The sequence below is a fragment of the Macaca mulatta genome, chromosome 16 (assembly GCF_049350105.2).
Source record: "Macaca mulatta isolate MMU2019108-1 chromosome 16, T2T-MMU8v2.0, whole genome shotgun sequence".
Lineage (NCBI taxonomy): Eukaryota > Metazoa > Chordata > Mammalia > Primates > Cercopithecidae > Macaca > Macaca mulatta.
The window spans coordinates 50,451,899-50,456,988 of record NC_133421.1 but is presented as its reverse complement, the minus strand read 5'-3'; the positions used below and the strand labels follow the sequence as shown (position 1 = coordinate 50,456,988).

Below are 5,090 nucleotides of genomic sequence, written 5' to 3'. Positions count from 1 at the left end.
TTGAGCCCAGGAGGCGGAGGTCACAGTGAGCCAAGATCATGCCACTGCACTCCAGCCTAGGTGAAAGAGTGAGACCTCATTTCAAAAACAAATAAATAAAAATTAAAATAAAAAAATATTGCTAAATCCTTCATTGGACGAGGATGCAATAGGCCTCTTGCAGGTGCAGGCCTTCTTTTTGCCAGTGTGGGCTGCCAATTATATGAATATAGGTCTAAGGAGGCTAGAGAAGGAATTTTCAGCATTACACCATTCAAGCAAATGTTCAATGTCCAACCAAATAGCTAATTCTATATGGGACAAAAATAGATGGAAATGTGTTATTTGTAGTTCAACTTGTGCTTGCTTTTTTTTAAACTTAGCAAAGAACTGATTTCATTTTTATATCCTGCTCTATTCTCTACAGTGACTTAAAAACACATTATAGAAACTTTAAAAATAGAGTTTGTTATTCGCAGTGGCCCAAAAGGGATATTTAAAAGAACCTAAAAGCAAAATATAATGTAATTCATTGTAGTGCTGCTTTTAGTGTAACTTGGGACTTTTTTTAAAAAAAGATACAGACTGGTTTTTTTTTCCTGATTATAAAAGATGTCTATTGTGAAAAAGTTTAAATTCATGAAATAAAAATCATCAGTAATCCCCAAACCAAAGATAATCCCTATTGACATTTTGGGATATTTACTTTCATCTTTTTTTCTAGGGACAGGGCCAGTTACAAGGGCGTACAACCTGTGAAGTCACACAGGGCCCCTATTCAAAAAGGTTCTACACTTGATTTGAGGTTCTGTTGTTGCTTTCTTAAAATTCTTAATAATTTTGAACTGCATTTTCATTTTGCACTGGGCCCTGCAAATTACACAGCCAGTTCTGTCTACAGATGATGCACACACACACACAAATTATATATACACTTAACATATACATGTAAGATATATATTATACATAATATGTACATTATATTTGTAATCTGTCTTTTTTTCTTTTTTATGTTCAGTCTCCATAGAGACTGTCAAAAATTGCCAATGCCAACTATATTTCAAGTCATTATGGTGGGGTATTGGGAAAAGTTTTCAATTAGCAATAATCGCACCTCGGATAAACCTCATTGGCTACAATACTGCCACTGCACAAAGCTGTAAATGTTATTTTTAATACATACTATTTCATCATATGGAAACATAACCATTTATTTAACTATGTCCCTATTTTGTTTTAAATTTTAAATTTTTAAAATTTTGTTTTAAATTTTGTACTGTTATAAATAATGATGAGAAACATCTTTTTACATTAATTAAAAATATATTTCTGGCTATTTCCTTAAAATAACATCCCAGACATAAAACTGAAGGGATAAAGGGATATGAACATTGTTGTTGGAACTTTGTATTTAAATTGCCAAATAGCATTCCAGAAATATTAATATTATCAGCAGAATGTAAGAAATTCTTTTTCATACTCTTGGAGGCAAAGAATACTATAATTTTAAAATATTTGGGAATTGAGTAATTTAAAATATTATCCAATTATTTTAATTTCCATTTATTTGACTACCAGTAAAGAAGGTTTTAAAATATATATATTTATTAGTCATTTTTATTTCTTCTTGAAATTGTCCTTAGACTCTAAATTTCTCAACATGATTTTTAAGGCACTTGGTGTCCTACCACTCTGGGTTTATCTTCTATCACTCCTCTCCTTTCCATTTCCCACCCTATTCTAAGCTCTAGCCATACTTAATTTTATTTAATATCTATAATTTGTCATGCTTTCTCTTGCTTCTGGCACTGTAAACATTCTACATACTATTTCTGGATGTCTTTTTCAATATCTCTTGTCTGGTTAATTCCTATTTGTCCTTCAGTTCTCAGCTTAAACATCCCTTCCCCAGACAGCCTTTCCCACCCCCAGATTAGGTTGAGTGCCCTGCTAGGAGCTCCCAAATCATCCTGTATTATTATTATTATTTCTTCCCTTTTCCTTCTTCCCCCTCCTCCTCCTCCTCTTCTTCTTCCTCCTCCTCCTCTTTCTCTTTTTCTTCTTCTTTCTTTTTTCTTCTTCCTCTTCCGTTTCTTCTTCTTCCTCTTCCTCCTCCTCATCCTATTCTTCTTCTTCCTCCTCCTCCTCCTCTTTCTCTTTTTCTTCTTTTCTTCTTTCTTCTTCCTCTTCCCTTTCTTCTTCTTCCTCTTCCTCCTCCTCATCCTATTCTTCTTCTTCTTCCTCCTCCTCCTCTTCTTTCTTTTTCCTTCTTCTTGTTCTTGTTCTTTCTTCTTCCCCTTCTCCTTCTTCTACTACATATTTAATTTTGAAATGATTTTTGATTTAAAGAAGAGCTACAAAGATGGTACACAGAGCTCCATGTACCCCTCATCCAGCTTCCCTAATGTTAACATGTTACATAACCATGGCACCATGATCAAAACTAAGTTATGAACACAGTTATGATACTGTTAAATACAGACTTTATTCAGCTTTCACTAATTTTTTTCACTAATGTCCCCTTTCTGTTCTAGGATCTAATCTTGGATAGCATATTGAATTTAGTTATCCTGTCTCCTTAGTCTCCTATACTTCATATCCTATAGTGCTTAATGTATTTTATTATAATTTCCTCCCATTCTAGAATATAAGATCTGTGAGAGCAAGGGCTGTTTTTTAAATTTTTCATTTATTTTTATTTTTTACCATTGCAGCCTCAGTTCGTACAGCTGTACAGTGTCCATAGTAAGCAGGTGGTTTATATGACTGAATAGAAAGCAGGATTTTTCCTTAAAGAGTTTCTCAGAAAAGAGGGCAATACCTTCCATTTAAGTTCTTACAAAATATGTTATGTTCTTTCAATTTTTTTATTTAGAGCAATAAAGTGCTGTTCAAGGAACACACATTAGCCTGAAATGACCTCATAGAATGTGTGGATGCTTGTAGAGAGCATCTATTGGAATCAGTACAAAATGGAGACAAAGACATTTAAAAACCTTTAGTAATCTGTGTTTTTTTTTGTTTTTTTGTTTTTTTGTTTTTTTTTTGAGACAGAGCCTTGCTCTGTCGCCCAGGCTGGAGTGCAGTGGCACAATCTCAGCTCACTGCAAGCTCCGCTCCGCCTCCCGGGTTCACGCCATTCTCGTGCCTCAGCTTCCCAAGTAGCTGGGACTACAGGCGCACGCCACCACGCCTGGCTAATTTTTTTTTGTAATTTTAGTAGAGACGGGGTTTCACCATGTTAGCCAGGATGGTCTCGAACTCCTGACCTCGTGATCCACCCGCCTTGGCCTCCCAAAGTGCTGGGATTACAGATGTGAGCCACCGCGCCCGGCCAGTAATCTGTGTTTTGCGGGCTGTGACCTCACAGTGGTAAGGGCTGGATGTCCTTGTAAACAAGTTTTTTTGTTTGTTTGTCTGGTTGGTTGGTTTTTTTTTTTTGAGACAGAGTTTCACTCTTGTTGCCCAGGCTGGAGTTCAATGGCGCGATCTCGGCTCACTGCAACCTCCACCTCCCCCTCCCAGGTTCAAGCGATTCTCCTGCCTCAGCCTACCGAGTAGCTGGGATTACAGGCATATGCCACCATGCCTAGTTAATTTTGTATTTTTAGTAGAGACGGTTTTCACCATGTTGATCAGGCTGGTCTTGAACTCCTGACCTCAGGTGATCGCCCATCTCGACCTCCCAAAGTGCTGGGATTACGCGTGAGCCACCGTGCCCGGCCATAAACAAGTTTTTTTTTTTTTTTTGAGACGGAGTCTCGCTCTGTCACCCAGGCTGGAGTGCAGTGGCCGGATCTCAGCTCACTGCAAGCTCCGCCTCCTGGGTTTACGCCATTCTCCGGCCTCAGCCTCCCGAGTAGCTGGGACTACAGGCGCCCGCCACCTCGCCCGGCTAGTTTTTTGTATTTTTTAGTAGAGACGGGGTTTCACCGTGTTAGCCAGGATGGTCTCGATCTCCTGACCTCGTGATCCGCCCGTCTCGGCCTCCCAAAGTGCTGGGATTACAGGCTTGAGCCACCGCGCCCGGCCTCATAAACAAGTTTTAAAAGTGGATGGGGAACCAGGCATGGTGGCTCACGCCTGTAATCCCAGCATTTTTGGGAGGCCAAGGCTGGCGGATCCCTTGAGGCCAGGAGTTTGAGACCAGCCTGGTCAACATGGCGAAACCTCGTTTCTACTAAAAATACAAAAATTAGCTGGGCGTGGCATGTGCCTGTAGTCCCAGCTACTCAGGAGGCTGAGGCAGGAGAACCACTTCAACCCAGGAAGCGGAAGTGCAGTGAGCCAAGATAGTGCCACTGCACTACAGCCTGGGAGCCTCAAACAAACAAACAAACAAAACAACAACAAACACAAAGTAGACGGGGGAGTGGTGGGAAAGAGATGGAGGCTGAAGAACAATGCTGATTATAAAGTTCACTTCAAAAGCAATTCTGCTGAGTAAGTGGCTTACTTCCCTGGTCAAAGCAACTGTTATCTCTTGCCTGAAACTGCCACAACAGCCTCCTAAATGGTGTCTGTGAACCCCTCCTATCCATCTGCAATCTTCTCTCCATGAACATCCAGAGTGATCCTTTCAAAATTCAAATCTCCTACTTAAAAACCTGTAATAGATTTGCAACTGATCTTTGAATAAAAATCAAAATTACTAATGACTTTAAAAAAAAACTTTAATCCTTAGTCTGTCTCTCTCTCTCTCAATCTTTTTTCTTTTTCTTTTTCTTTTTTTTTTGAGACAGGATCTTGCTCTGTTGCCCAGGTTGGAGTTCAGTGGTGCAATCATGGCCCACGGCTGTCTCAATCTCCCGGGCTCCAGCAATCCTCACACCTCAGCCTCCTGAGTAGCTGGGACTATGGGCATGCACCCCATGCTTGGTCGATTTTTAAAAATTTTTTTGTAGAGAAGTCTCATTATGTTGCCCAGGCTGGTCTCAAATTCCTGAGGTCAAGCGATTCCCCTGATTCGGCCTCCAAAGTGCTACCATTACAGGCATGAGCCACAGCACCGTCTCAAGCTTTCCTTAATTGCCCTTGTTAGAATTATAGTTATAACTAAACTCTGTAAGGGCAAGACACATGTCAATTTTTGCTTACCTTTGTCTTTCCAA

At 39.7% G+C, this 5,090-nt stretch overlaps 1 non-coding gene across 1 annotated transcript; it reads right to left on the bottom strand.

Annotated features, from left to right (window-relative positions):
* Window positions 1-997: 997 nt before the first annotated feature.
* On the bottom strand, window positions 998-1,138 carry LOC114673362 (U4 spliceosomal RNA). Its single transcript, XR_003724068.1, has one exon. It is a non-coding gene; the product is annotated as a U4 spliceosomal RNA (small nuclear RNA).
* Between the last annotated feature and the right edge of the window lie 3,952 nt (window positions 1,139-5,090).